The following is a 16,226-nucleotide window of genomic DNA, read 5'->3' as shown; positions in this document are numbered from 1 at the left end:
CTCAAACATATTAGCATAAAGTTTTGAGGATTATTCCCTTATAATGTTCTGAATCTTGGTTGTTTCTGTGGTGATGTTACCATTTTCATCTCTGAGTTTATTTATTTGGATGTATTCTCTTCGTTTTTCTGATAAGATTTGCTAAGGGGCTATCAATTTTTTAAAATTTTTTTGAATAACCCACTCTTTGTTTTGTTGATTCTCTCCATGTTTTTTTGGATTCTAATTCATTTATTTCTGATTTAATTTTAATCATTTCTTTCCATCGACTGTATTGGGGTTTATATTGCTGCTCTTTTTCAAGTAGGCTCAGATGTCTCGTTAAATTGTTGGTTTCAGATATCTCCAATTTGTTGATATAGCATCTTAGAGCTATAAACTTGCCTCTGAGTACTGCCTTTACTGTGTCCCAGAGGATGTGGTAATATGTGTGTTCTTTTTTGTTGAATAACATGAACATTTGAATTTCCTTTCTAATTTCTTCCAACAGCCACTCGTGAGTCAGCAGTGTGTTGTTCAGCCTCCATGAGTTACAGGACTTTCTTTGGTGGCTTTTGGTTTTGAGTTCTAATTTTATTCCCTTGTGATCTGAGAGAATGCAAGGTATAACTGCAATGTTTCTGAATTTGGACAAGTTTGCTATGTGACCTAAAAAGTGGTCTATTTTTGTTCCATGTGCTGATGAGAAGAATGTGTATTCTGATGCTGCTGAGTGAAATATTCGGTAAATGTCTGTGAAATCTTGTTGACCTATGCAGTTGTTTAGATCTGCAGTTTCTCAGTTGAATTTTTGCCGAGTTCATCTGTCTAGTGGGGAGAGTGGTGTGTCAAGTTCCCAACAATCAATGCCATTGTATCTATGTGGGATTTGAGGGAAAGTAGTATTTCTTGGATAAATTTGGGTGCTCCGTTGTTTGGAAAATAGATATTTAGAATTGTAATATCCTCCTGAAGGGGGGATCCCTTAATTAGTATATAGCAAGCTTCCTTATCTCTTCTCATTGATTTTAATTTGAAGTCTATTTTATCTGATATGAGGCTTGCAACACCTGCCTGTTTATGGTGGCCGTTTGCTTGGTAGATTTTGTTTCAGCATTTCACATTCAAAATGTGTTTGTTTTTATGGGCAAGATGTGACTCCTGAAGGCAGCAGATAGAAGGATCTTGCTTTTTAATCCAACTAGGCAGTCTATGTTGCTTAATTGGAGAGTTTATTCCGTTAATGTTGAGAGGTAGAACTGAGAGGGATTTGGGAGTTCCTGCCATTTTATCCACCTTCTTGGGATTGTGGCAACTGGGTTCTTCCTATGGTTCTTGGATTCTCAGTTTGGGTGCAGTTTCTTGGCCTTTATTGTGGTCTTGTTGGTTTGCTAAGGATATCTTTGAGTATCTTTTGTAGGCCTGGCTTGGAAGAGATATATTGTTTCAATTTTTCTTTGCTATGGAAGGTTTATATTTGACCTTCAGTTATGAAGGAGAGTTTAGCTGTGTACAGTATTCTTGGTTTCTAGTTGTTTGTCTTTAGGGCATGGCATACCTTATCCCGGGCTCTTCTTGTTTTAGTTGTCTCTGCTTAGAAATCTGAGGTGATTCTAATTGTTTTTCCTTTGTAGGTGATTAATCTTTTCTCCTTGACAGCTTTAAGGATCTTTTCCTTTGTCTGAATTTATCCTGTGTGGATTATAATGTGATGGTGGGATGTCCTGTTCTGGTCTGGTCTAGTTGGAGTTCCAAAAGCTTCTTGTATCTGAATAGGCCTATCGTTTTGCATGTTTGGGAAGTTCTCTGCTAGGATCCTGGTAAACAAATTTCCTAGACCATTAACTTCTCTCTCTCTCTAAGTGCTCCACTACACCCATTATCCTCAGATTAGGCCTTATGATGGTGTCTTCTAAATGTTGAATAGATCTGTCATATTTCTTGGATTTGTCTTGATGTTTGTACGTTCTTTCTCTATAATATCTAGGCTGTCTTCAATCCCCGAGATTCGATCTTCTACATGGTGTAACCTACTGACAAGACTTTCTATTGTTTTTTATTTCTTTTCTTTCTAATTTGTCGGTTTTGATCGCTTCAAATTCTTTGTTGGAGCTTTGTTTTAGATCTTCTATGGAGTTCTTTGCTTCCTTAACTTAGTGTTCAGTGTTTATTCTCAAATCACTTAGTTGATTGGTTATGGTTTCCTTGGACTCCCATTACTTCTGTTGGGTTCCATTCAGCATTCCCTTTGTGGTCTCCCTGACTTCTTTCAGCTCTCTGTTTATGGATTCCATAAATGCCTCTAAAGATCTTTGTCTATCTCATCTCGCTATCTCAATTCTTGTATTACTCTTTGATTAGCTTCCTCACATTTATGCAATTCCTGACTTTCTCTTTGTCTATTCTCAGCCAGCTCACGCAATTCATGTCTATCTCTTTGACTGGACTCAGCCTTCTCATGCTATCCCTGTATTTCTCTTTTAGTGTTTTCAATCTGCTCATGCAGTCCCTGTGTCAATCTTTGAGTAAGTTCCGTTCCTCAAGCTCATGATATTCATGTATTGACCTTTGGTTTGCCTCCTCTCTCTCCCTATCATGCTTACACTGAGTCGTTTGAAGGTGGTCAATTTTTTCATTTACCATGCTTATCAGTAGTTTTTGTATAGCTTTTGGGGAGCTCTCCCCTGGATTATTCATTATCTATTCTGTCCCCTGATTATCATAAGTAGGAGTTTAGATACCGGACTTGCCATTTTTCTTGTGTTTTTCTGCTTGTTCTGCAAATTTGGGATGAAAGTAACACCAGTTTTGTGCTAGAACATTATCTTAAGGCAAGCATCATCCAAAGTCTGTAGTTTCACAGTCAAAAGTCCTCAGATACAATCTAGTTCAACAGATATATTTATTCAATATCAAACAACTATATACTAATGGGCTATGAACAACAAAGAATAATTTGGCATACCAGAAATTATAAGGTTTAGGGAGAGATGTGGGTAAAAATAGGAATAGAGGAATGTGGAAAGGTAAAAGGAGAATTAAATTAACTAAGTCCTAATCTCAATAAGGAAAATAGTTCAGATAGAATGATAGTAGAGAGAGAAAAAAAAAGAAGAAAAACTATGAAAAAGAAAAAAGAGACTAGACAGAATAGAAAAACAAATATTAAAAATTATTAATTGAAACACTTAAAATTTATGCAAATTTAACAACATAATATTCACAGAAGAAGAGGGATAGGATGAGAGAAGGGGAGGGATAGAAAGGGATAGAAAGTAAAAAAAAATATCCTGAAAATATTATATAGGTATAAAGAGATAGTACTGCTATTAAGAAACTTAAGTCAAAGAGGTTTTGAATTGAGTAATAAATTTCTGGATTGTGTACACAATGGGGGATAAGGTCTAATAATCGACTTTTCGTATATCTGAGGATGAGCAGAACAGCAATTAAGTCACACAAAAAAGAATGAAAGAGGAAAAAATGAAAAGAATGAGAAAGAAAAAAAGGATCAAAAGTTCAGTAGAGCTAAAGCACACACACACACACACACACACACACACACACACACACACACACACACACACACACAGAAGCACAGATATTCCCCCAAAATAAAAATTAGAAGAGGAAGAAAAAAAAGGTTAACAGCAAACAATTTTTTAAAATTAAAAATGAAAACCAAAAATTTAAACAAATTTTAAAAGGTACAAAATATGAGTTCTTTGATTTTTTTGGTGTGGATGGGAAGATCCTGTATCTCCCTTGTGTCTGTAACCAGTCCCTTGTTGGAGTTTCTGGTCTGCTTGTGGTGTTTGATTTTCCTGTGGGTTGATTGGTTTCTTAAGTCAGTTTGTTTGAGCATGCAGAAAAATGTTCTGATTTACCCAGAATTTTGTGATCCTCCTCCAAGGCTAGTTCAATGGGAGGGAGATCTGTTTTGAGTATCACAAAAGAGTGAGATGGCTGTTTCCTCTAGTCTGGAGATGCTTTGATGAGTCTTGGTTCTGGGTAGAGTGGAGGCCTTTCAGCAAGCAGTAGAGTTTCCCTGAGGGGCTAGCTTCTGAGACACTTACAGAGCCTAGCCTGGAGATGTTCTCAGGGTTTATGTTTACTGAATTTCAGTTGATTGTCAAGACTGCTGTAGGGAGGAGCAGCCTCTTGCTCTGTTTAGCCAGTGAAATAATCAACACCTGAGGAGGGCAGAGCTATCTCTGCCTGGGCTGGATGACTTTTCCCTGGGTGGAGCTGAGCCTGGCAGGTGACGTCAGGTTCCTGTGACCTGCTAAATGACTTTTGTTTTCTTCCAAGGCCTGAGTTGGAGCTAGCTGCTCAGCCAGGCCTTTATCAGTATCAAAGATGGAGATCTCCAGTAGTGGAGAGGGGAGGAGTTGCCTTTCCTCCTCTGCTCCCTTAGAAGGAGTGAGGATGTCAGGCTTCTACTCACAGCAGACTCTTGGTTCCTGGGTCATCTCTGGTCTTCGATCTGCAGGATGAAGATGTCTCTTCCTTGTCAGTTCTTGCTAGTGTTGTGTAGAATCCCCTAGCCCGCTGATCTGGGGCCTTCGTCCCGGACGCTCTGTTTTTCAGGTTTGGTGGCTATGGCTGCCTCAGCCACCGCCAAAACCGCAGCTGAGCCTGCTGACAAGTGCATGGACCTGTCCCCTTGCCTGGATTTTCCCTCGCTGGCCAAACTTTCTGTACTGTGATGGCACCCTTGGTGTGATTCTCTTGCTTAGGACTGTTCACTGGAACACTTAAACTGCTTTCTATGAAAGAGCCTGTAGCCTCCAGCTTCTCCCTTACCATCTTCCCAGAACTCTTTTGAATTTTAATCATTTCTTGTTAATCTCATCTTTAATCTCTTTATACAAAATCAATAATTAATTCAAGGGAGGAGAAAGGAAAAAATTAATAACTCCTTACATTTTTCAATTTTCAATAACATAATATTGCTTATATCATTTTCTGTTTACACTTTAGACTATATAACTCAATTTAGTTAGACCTTTCATAAGGCTATGTGTATTTTATTTATTTTATGTTGATTGTTCTTTCAAAAGCCTGCATGTATAATTTCCCTTGGTTTCTTTCATTCTCAAGTAGTTCAGATTTCAAATTGAAGAATAAATTGAAAGAAGCAAACAAAAAATACAGTTCCTCTCATCTGATAATGCTTCTACAAGAATGAAGAAAGAGTTCATCTTGCTAAGGACCTATGATAGGATATCAAAAAGAGAATTCATGGTTCTAGGTATTCCCTATCTTTGCAATGCAACTTAAATGATGTAAAACACAATATACTGCTCAGGTACTTTTACGTTTTATCAGTTTTTCACATTATCATATGGACATTACCTCAGTCTACAACATTCCTTCATTATTCTGTCCTTGATACTTTTACACTACCAAGACATAAGATAATCAGTTTGATTTAAAGCATGAGACATTGTACACCTGGCTTCCTTAGAAGCAGAGCATGGTCAATAGATCATATTCCTTCTGGTTGCTCACTACCTGTAATGTTTTCTGTAATATTATTGCATTCTATTTAATATTAAAAATTATGGCTAAACTCAAAGCTCATTCATAGAAGTTTATGTTAAGTATTTTGCAAGTTTTATTTCTCTCAATTCTTAAGATAACATTTGCTATAATGCTAATGTTATTATCATTTTAGTGTTGGGAAAAAATTGTAATTAAAGGCATGAAGTGCATGGCCCAAAGACACACAGTGAAGAAGGAAATGAGTCACAGTCTCCAAAAGCCTTTTAGCAATACAAAAATTGTAGGTAAAATCTCTCCATTTTCTTACACTCTCAATTCAATATTCATATTGTCCTATAATAATAGCATACCAAATATTGCCCATGGCGATTGTTTTCTGTTACATTTTGTCTCCAACACAGACTGTGTTGGTGACATTGTGTTATCATGCACAGAACTGAGCTTATAAATTGATGTCCAAAGAGAGTCAAATTTCTTTTGTCCCACAGCTCCAGTGTCCTTTTTCAAAAAGTACTAAAACTTTTAAATACCAACACTTACTATCTTTTAAGAATCCGAAAACGAAGTAAATTCACATATAATCACTCCAAAATGCTTTAAAAGTAGGAGATGATAAAACAGGCCCCCATAAAGTAAACTTTCTTCTATTTTTAAAATTATTCTTAAGGCCTTGTCCTGGGTGGTCACACCTGTAATCCTATCTACTCGGGATATCTACTCAGGAGCCTGAGATCTGTGGATAACTGTTGGAAGCCACTCAGGGCAGAATAAATTCATGAAATTATTTTTCAGAAATTATAATGAACTAGTAAAGAGCCAGGAATGGAGATGTAGCTTATATATTAGCTCATCAATCTAAAGAGGAAAGGCCTAGCAAGACCTTGAAGCCCTGATTTCAAACTCTGAGCATGCCAATACACAAGCATGTGCATGTGTGCATGTGTGCATGCGTGTGTGTACAAACACCCCCCACGCACATTTATTCAAAATACCTTCGTATCAGCATATCAGTGTTCTGCATTAATTTCTTTGTTAACGTTATTATCTGGGTAAAATAGAGGAAATAAACTCTTCTATATCAGAATATTTTTATACTTTTTTTACTGTGAAAATACTGTACAGAGGGGTTACAATTTAATGGGCAAGATAATGAGTACATTTTTTTATCAAGCATTGTAGCCTCCTCCTTTGTTTCCCCTTCCCATCCATTCCCATCTTCCCCAGCCCTCCCACCCAATCCTCCCTGCCCCCCCCCAAATTTGTAAAGTTCGTTTTTGACATAACGACTTGTACTTCTCATTGTTGCAATGGGTCCACCTGTAAAAATAACTGTACAGAGGTGTCATATTTATTTGAACAAATAATGAGTACATTTCCTAACAAGCATTGTTACCTCTTCCTTTCTTTTTCTTCCACCATCCCTTCCCTCCCACCTCAACAAATACACTCCTCTCCCCCTTCCCCTGTCTAAATTGTAAAGTTCATTTTTCAACATAGTGTCTTGTGCATCTCAACCTGTATCCCTGTTTAACTATTTTGTATTTCCCTTTCCCCTCCCCAAATTAGAGAAACTTATACACAGGATGTAGGCGCGCAAACTTCAAATACAGTGAAAACAGGGGTTAGAGCGTAGGGGAAGAACATATAAAGGAACAAAAAACATCACCTCACACATTATAAGTATCTTAGAAACAATAGCAAGAAACAGAAAAATCACTTGTCTGATTCATTTCTGGTAATATCATCTTATCTGATATGCACATAGCTTATGATCTATTCTTATTCTAGACATATATTATCTGTTGAAAATGAGGGAAACCATGGGACCTATGTTTCTTTTGACTTGGCTTACTTCATTTAATAAATTTTTTTCAAGTCTTTCCAATTCTTAACAAATTGGGCGATGTCATTCTTTCTGATGGAGGCAAGAATTTCATTGTGTATATATATACCACATTTTCATGATCCATTCATCTTCTGTGGGCCCTCCAGGTGGGCTCCATATCTCAGCTATTGTAAATAATGCTACAGTAAACATAGTTGTTCTGGTAGTTTTAGTATGGTCTTCTTTGTGATCATTTGGGTAAATCCCCAAAAGTGTGATTGCTGGGTCATAGCGGAGCTTTATATGGAATCTTTTGATGAGCCTCCATACTGCTTTCCAAAGTGGTTGAACAAGTTAAAACTCCCACCAAGAATCAAGTAAAGTTCCCTTGTGGCCACATCATCTCCAGCATCTTTAGTTGTAAAAATATGGAATGATTCAAGAATTTGCATGTCAACCTTGCGTAGGGGCCATGTTAATCTTCTCTGTATTGTTCCAATTTTAGTGTATGTGCTGCTGAATTGAGCACAGAGCATTTTATATAGATAAAGTGTAATTGATTTTCTTAAACTAGACAATTCAAAGAAAAGTAAGTTTTGAAGAATTCTCGTTAAATTTTAGAACCATGTACCTCTTACATAAGCACACATTTAAGAATAGTCAAGATTGACATGTCAGAAACAAAATAATCCCAGATATTGTTGTTCAAGAGATGTGTAGGATCGGGTGGGAGGGTATTGGGTAGGAGGGGTGGAGGAAGGCTGGGAAGGGATGTGAAGGGTAAACAAAGGAGGAGGTTGTAATGCTTTATAAGAAATATACTCATTATCTTGCCCATGTAATTGTAACCCCTCTGTACAGTATGTATACAAAAAATAAAAATAAAAAAATGAGATGTGTAGGAGGACGAATTCAATTATTCTGTACAAGGCACCTGTCATTATGAACACTGTGGCAAGTGTTAGGTTTTGTTAAAAGTTTTAATGTTTTAAATATATTTAATTTTGGGAATTTGCTTATATAGGCCAAAATTAGGACTGTTTGTCAGGTCATACAACTTTTCTATAAATATTTAAGATTTATGGTAGCAGACATATGCTACTAAAAAGTACATTTCAGAGTTTAGTAGAAACATTACTAATGAGATGTTGCAAAGTCTTAGTGTAAAGAAGCAGAGTGAAGAGTTAAGACTTTGTTAACTGCACAGTTTCTCTTAAAACTTTAGGGCTTCCTTACTTTATATGTTAGTGAGGAACAAATGATGATATAAGCCATATACAAATGATGAGATGAGTCATAAAAAGCAATCTTAGTTGGTAACTTTAAAGACTACACATAGCCTATAAACTCTGTTGAACATCATAATCTTATTCATTGTTAAATGTACAGGAATGTGAGAATAGTAAAATTAAATATGTAAGTACACTTCAAATACTGAAAACCCTGGTAATTCTTCGATATTTTATTTTATTAATCATTAATATTTATTTATTGTGTTTTTTATTTGTAGTATTGTTTCCCTTGTAATATAATAAAGCTTTTTGTTATTCATCATCAGGAGGTACTTTGAGAAGGTTACTGGGATAGCCAAAACATTTTTTATAGTTGCATGTGAATTTACATAAAGCAAAATTAAGAACAAAATATTGATTAAAAAATTATCAAGTACAGTCAGAATCAGGAGGTATGATAAATGTCCACACTTAAAATCTTAGCCCTAGGCTGAAGCAGTGATATTACAGAGTTGAGGTCACAAAAGTGAGAGACTGTGTTTTCTTTTGTTTTTTACTTTGATTTTGTTGGCCATGGGGTTGAACTCTGGGGCCTGGTTGCTGTACCTCAGCTCAAGGCTAGTGCTACCACTTGAGCCACAGAACCACTTCCGTCCTTTTCTACTTATGTGATGCTGAGGAATCAAACCCAGGGCCTCATGCATGCAAGGCAGGCACTCTACAACAGCCACCATCCCAGCTCCTGATAGCCTGGTTTTAAAAATTCATCCAAACAACATTTGCTTTCTGCTTTGGGTTATATAATGAAATATATGAATATCTTTTCATATTTTTGTGTATTTTTATACTTCTAAATTTAAACTAATCCCAGCCACATTATTCTTTTCAAAGTCATGAAATATCTCTGAGAGTTTGCTAATGTGAAAATTGTTTTAGCATTTTAAATTACTTCTGAGTCATTTTTATTTTTTATTAAAATCATTTTATATTTTGGGTTGATGGATTATCATACATCAAATACCTTCAAGTGTACATGTAGAGCCTAAAGATAACAGTATGAATATTCTCATACAGCTCTTTTATCTGTTATGCACTTTCAGTATTATGATATTTCTCCCTCTTTCACGCTCTCTCATTTCCTCTTTCTCTTTCATGCTCCATGTCTGCTACATAGAATTTCTGCTGGTCTACTATTATCCTTGAGGATCCACTGGCTTTGTGGGAACATGATGGAGACTAACATTTTCCCTTGCATTCTTAAAGAATTATGAGTGACGTGATATTATTCTTTGACATTGTAAATGGCAAAGCAACAGGTCTAGGAATTCCTTTTCATGTTTACTACTATTACAAATTTTATCTCATAGGAATCATTTGGATGGATATGATATTTTAATGTGGGCTAGGAAGGTGGCTCAGTGCTAGAGTGCTTGCCTTGCATGCATAAGACTCTGGGTTCGATTCGTCAGCAGCACATAAGCAAAAAGAAAAAAAGCCAGAAGTGGCGCTGTGGCTCAAGTGGTAGAGTGCTAGCCTTGAGCTGAAGAGCTGAGGGACAGTTCCCAGGCCCAGAATTCAGGCACCAAGACTGGACCCCACCCCAAAAAAAGATATTTTAACCTGTGACCTAAAAGTTCTTTTTCTTTCACAAACAACCTTTGTCTTTGATTAGCACTTTGTAACTACATGTAATGAAAATAAAGCTCTCCTATGGAAACCAGACCGAAGTTGTTCACAGGGATGAAAAAGAAGCTAATGATGGAAGTGAGTACAATAGAGCAAGGTCCTCAGAGCAGTTTATCATGAACACTTTGTGAGAATGACAATGTTCTGGGAACTGAACAATGGTATATATGCATATATATTTGTAAATGTATATTTATTTATATATGCATATATGTGTGTATATGCCCTTATATTGCACACATATATGTTACTATACACACAAATTCACATACACATATACACGCATACATGCACACATGGAGAAAGACACATAATTACAGCCAACACAAGTTTCATTAGTTGCTGAAAATGCCTTAGATGGAATGCTTGGAAAAAAATATGTTCAAGATGTATTTGTCTCTAAGAGTTCTTTTACCACTCCTCTTATCTCTTTAAACTGGGAGGTTTTGACAGATTGGACTTGCAAAATGCAGTACACATGATAGCAAGTCACTCAGAAATGTCAGTATGTAAAGATCATATGGTGTCTCCTTGATCCCCAGGGAATGCTTGCTCTTATACACACACTCTCAACAGCCAAAGTAACAGGAGAATATCATGGTAAAGAATAAAATTATAAGCCATTAAATGGCAGCCTTCTTTGAGCTCTTTTCCAACAGCCAGCATCAATTCCTAAAAAGATTATTGAGTCCTCATAAAACTGGACCTCAGGTCAACAGGTAACCAACTCATGTGAAAAGTCCTATGAGAGAAATGCTGACTGAGGTCTTGCTGATTTTCTGGCCAAGAAAATAAGAAAAGAAGAGATTATTTTTAATATATTAAAGTTTGAGAATAATTTGTAACTTGTCAATAAATGTCTAGAACACAACTAAACCAACTGACAGAAACGTTGTCCATTTCATTTAATATGCTCTTGGACTTGGTGAGTGATTTTAATTGTGTCTACACAGTAGAATCAGCCTAAATCAAGCCAGCATTTCTTCATTTAATATACAAAGATAGGATTCAGGTTGACCCATTGTAATAATGAGATAATAATAATGTAATAATGTAATAATAAGACACTTTATCAGAGAGTGGGTGGAGGGATGAGTTGAGGAGGTGTGAAGAGAAGGGATGGTAGGGGTAAACAACGGATGGGGTAAAAATGCTCAATAAGAAATGGACTCATGCCAGGTGCCAGTGACTCATGCCTGTAATCCTAACTACTCAGGAGGCTGAGGTCTGAGGATTGTGGTTCAAAGCCAGCCAGGGAAGGAAAGTCCGTGAAACTCTTTTTCCAGAAAACCGGAAGTGGCACTGTAGCTCAAGTGGTAGAGCGATAACCTTGAGCTGAATTGCTGAGGAACAATGCTCAGGCCTTGAGTTCAAGTCCAGGACCAATAATGAAGAAAAAATTTGTACTCATTATCTTACTTATGTAACTGTAACCCCTCTGTACAGTATCTTTACTACATATATATATATATATATATATATATATATATATACATATATATATATATATAGATAGATATAAGGAAAACTTATGTACTTATAGGAAGTTGTATTTGTCACTCAATATCAGTAAGGTATTGGTTTTAGGACCACAGGCATATTAAAACATCGGATATTCAACTACTCTACATGAACACAATATATTATTATTTACATTAGAATCTGCCAACAACCTAGTGCAGTGTAATTACTATGAAAATTTGTACTACATTCTATGTTTGTAATAAAAAATAAAAGTATATGCACTGTCAACAGATACAAATTTTTTTCAGATAATTTTTGTCTGCATTTTGTGGATGGAATTGGGAGCACAAATTTCATCACGAAGACTGGTCTGCAAAATGTAAGAAAAAAGCTTACACACCATCATTGAATAGTACTGAACTCCAAGGAGAAGTACTTGGATTGAGACATTATCAGAAAGTGTAAGCATGCAAGTACTTTTTAGAAATACAGCTGCTAGATTTCTAATGGAGAGCTTTCATAACACTTTGTGAAACGCAAGCCAGAACCTCACTGAAGAGTAAATGGTTTTCCCTCAACTTTCTGTCATGCTCAGTCATTATCACTCAACATATAGCTAATCTTGAATAATCCTTTAATAAGAAAATGTTGGTGGAGTGTTTATATGCAGAAAACCTGGGAAGGCTAAATGTTTCCAATTAGGATAGTCTGTATTCTATGATCCAGCAGAGAGAAAACTAGATAAGCATCCATTTACAACCTTCTGCATAATTCTGATTCTGCCCATATCAGTTATCTATCCATACCTGTGCCCGAGTGAGAGGATTTAAATGACTTTAGTGTTTTAAAATTTAAATTTAAATGTGGAATGAAATTATTTCCAATGCATTACCTTAAGATATTTAGAAACAACTAAAGGTCTATAAGATTTTTGTTATTTGAAGTGAAGGGATATTGGAATTTGGTTCTCTATAGTTTAAGCAATTTTCAAAAAGAATTGGCAAAGTAAAATTTACATTTGCAGCAGACGACACTTATTAAATTTTGTATATTGAAAAGAGCACAAGCCTCAACAATATGTCAAAGCTATCCTGTTATTTATCTCTAACGGTTTATGCTTTTGGTCTCTTAATAATAAAACCAATTTTTTTAATCTTTAGCTAGTTGTGCAAAGGGGTTTCACTCCATCATGTCAGTGTGGAATAGAGTGTATGTACATTTCATTGTACAACACATCTGGATCATTGTTAATCTTTCCACTTTTCTTCCTTCCCTTTCCCCAACCCCACCTATCCCTTCAAGTTTCCTAGTCATATTCTCACATATGTACGTTGAGTGATCTGACTATATTAGTCCAACATTTCCCCCTCCAATCTTCTGTCCTACTCCCTTTAAGCCCAGCTCCTTATTTAAGACTTATTTCAACTTCACGGTATTTTGTAAAGTATCTCTTCCTTTGGCATTTGGCTTTGGGCTTGCCAAATCCTCACTTCCATGTTTGACCTACATAAATGAGGCTATTTCTCCACATTTCCAATCTGTGAATGGCTGAGATAGGTCTCCTTTACTATTCACCTTCTGTCCTAAATTTAGAATTGGACCTTCAGGGCCATCAAATAGAGCTTTTTCACTTTCTACACACTGAAGATGGAAGGAAAATAATTTCCATGATCTCAACATTATGCTATCCATCATGAATGTCCATCACTTATGACTTCAACAGTCTAAATTTAAAGTTATGTTTTCTGCATTATATTCACACATTTTAAGTGAATATCGAGGACAATTTACCTAGTATTGGAAGTTTAGGGACGATTTTCAATTTCTGGTGATAGAAACAGGAGTCAGTTTTAATTGTGCAGAATCCACTATATAGTGAGTGCTGTAGTCTTCTAAATTTTCAATAAATTCTGAGTTACTTTTTATTAATAATTGAAACAAGTTTTATTTCAATAAGTTAGAATGAACTCCCCCCCCATTTCCCCTACTAGTTCAAGTTAAGTCTCCTTTGGCTTTATTGTTTGAGGGGATGAGGGTAAACAGATGAGTGTAAACAGAAAGATGATCATTGCTCAGATATCTCCTACTTCTTCTGTTTCTGCTATTCTTTTTTAAATTTTTATTTATTTTTATTGTGAAAATATTGTACAGAGAAGTTACAAGTACATGGGCAAAATAATGAGTACATTTCTTATCAAACATTGTAGCCTCCTTCTTTATTTCCCCTTCCCATCCCTTCCCAGCCTCCCTGTTTCTGCTATCCTTGTAGAAAGGAAGACTGGAGCAGGGAACAAGAGTAATACTTGGGCAAGGGAGCATTCCTGGCATATCAATTATTGTTTCTCAGAATCACTTAAACTGCTTACTCTTGCCTTGTCTCTAACAGTAACCTAACTGTGGCTTCCTTCGTGCAAGAGTAAGCACACTAACAGGTTTTACATGTAAATTTGTATTTTATATCTCAGCTTATTACTACCAAAAATAGAAAGCTTTGGTTACATAAATGCAAAGGCGCTGATTGTTCAACAATACCTTAGTGAGGAATACACAATTCTACTCAGCTCCCCCCTCCTCTTCTATCCTTCATTCCCCTCCCCTCCCATCACTTACCCTCCCTTCCCTTCTTCTTTCTTTATATCTCTCTCCTCCATATTCATTTCTATCTTCTCTCTTTTTCTCTTCCAGTAGGAAGTGATTTGGTTTATACATACGTAATTGAACAAATATGTATTCTCCTCTTTTTGAGAATATTTATTATTAAGAAGTGAGTTCTAGCAGAGCACCAGTGGCTTACAGCTCCATACTAGGTGGGTTCAAATTTGACAATTGTAATTCAAAGCTTTTCCAAGTAGATAAACCTAAGAGATTCTTTTCTCCACTTGTGGTAAAAGGAAGAAGTGAAAGTGTGGTTCAGGAGGTATAGAGTAAGCATTGGGATTTAAAGCCCAGATTGTTAGGTTTTTAAAGAGTAGTCGAGTAAGAACCACACAAACACGAGGTATTCAGGAAAGGGGTAAGTTTTTTCATCATTCCCGCTGGCACCAGGCCATGTTGGCCCTCCATGCGGCTGGGAAAGTCCTGGGAAAGAAATGGAAAAGACCTGAGAAATTGAACATCTAGGGCTGGGCTAGGCCTTACCTATGGTATGGATGGAGAAAGGTGTGGCCACATCAAATTCAGATGCAGATGTGATATCCTCCAGGAGTGCCAGTTGCCAAGGTAACACAGGTACTGGGAGGAGACTTTGCTTGGAGGAGGGTGGAATCTGCTCGCTATCCAGAAGCAGACCTTATATTCCAGCCTTTTAATAATCATGAAATAGGGTGCGGATCCTCTCTGGCTACTTCCTGCTGACAAGGTGTATCAAAATTAGGGGTAAAAGGCTGGAATTTGGTCCCATCCCAGAGAAGGCAGTGAGCTGCAGCTGTCCTTTGGTGAGTGTGAGTCTTTAATAAAGTCTGGCGGAGGCAAGTCTCTTGGATGAAGTCTAGAGAAAGTCTCATGAGGCATTGAGGGGCTGTAAAAATTTATTAGAGAGCAAATAAATGGCAAGTGGAAGGACTTGGGGCTGAAAAATGTTGGTAGAAATGTCCCTATCTTGCGACTAGGTAGAGGAGAATTCAGGTAACAAAGGCAAGAATGTGAATTCCCATCCTGTTAAAAGGTAGACAAGTATGAACATTAGATGGCAGGTTTCTTACTTATATTGACCTCCTGCCTCTGGTTAATTAGGAAAGGGCAGGCACAAAATGGCTGATATGACATCATCTCCTCTTACTCCTCTCCATAGTCCCTTGTTCCCCAGACTGGCTGAGTCTAGGTGCTCGTTTCTGGGATGACTTGTCTCAGTGAGTATTCATGGAGATTTTCACTCAAGGCCTGGGCACTGTGCCTGAGCACTTCTGCTCAAGGCTAGTGCTCTACCATTTTGAGTTACAATACCACTTCCAGTGTTTGGCTGGTTAGAATTAAGAGTCTTCGGCCATACTTCCAGCCTCGCTCTTTGCAGGTTAGTTGGGAGATGGAGTCTTAGGGATTTTTTCAGCCCCGGTTGGTTTGAATTGCAATCTTTGTCACAAAAACTCTTTATTATTTCCAATTACACAACATGGCGATCAAATAGAATAAGTAGAATTTACCTGGTCCTTACCAAGAATTGACCAAGTAATATCTTGCAATGACAAAACTCGTTAGATTTGAGAATCTTAGCACAGATATGCCCAATATTTTAGAATCACGTAGTCAGTACTAGAATACATAACAACAAACCAAAAAGGCAAAACTCAAAATCTAAAATTTTTTTACATTAATATTTAGACATCTTTGCTAACAAAGCACATCAGATACTTGGGCCTCAGTTACCAGAATCTGAGAAACGAGCAACTTGTTAGCAAGGTACAATAGAATAGATGGATGGAGGAGTAGTAAAATTAGTGGAAAGATATGGGTCAGATAGGACCAAACACTGAACCCACCATGTGGCCAAGATGGCAAACTCACGATGGTGAATTTCTGAAAAAAATGCAAAGAAA

At 36.8% G+C, this 16,226-nt stretch overlaps 1 non-coding gene across 1 annotated transcript; it reads right to left on the bottom strand.

Moving 5' to 3' along the window:
* Positions 1–7,734: 7,734 nt before the first annotated feature.
* On the bottom strand, positions 7,735–7,841 carry LOC138828702 (U6 spliceosomal RNA). The gene has a single exon (XR_011372330.1). It is a non-coding gene; the product is annotated as a U6 spliceosomal RNA (small nuclear RNA).
* Positions 7,842–16,226: the final 8,385 nt, after the last annotated feature.

The sequence above is a fragment of the Dipodomys merriami genome, unplaced genomic scaffold (genome assembly GCF_024711535.1).
Source record: "Dipodomys merriami isolate MVZ:Mamm:240054 unplaced genomic scaffold, mDipMer1.0.p SCAF_1621, whole genome shotgun sequence".
In the NCBI taxonomy this organism is placed as follows: Eukaryota; Metazoa; Chordata; class Mammalia; order Rodentia; family Heteromyidae; genus Dipodomys; species Dipodomys merriami.
This window is presented reverse-complemented; position numbering and strand designations above follow the sequence as displayed.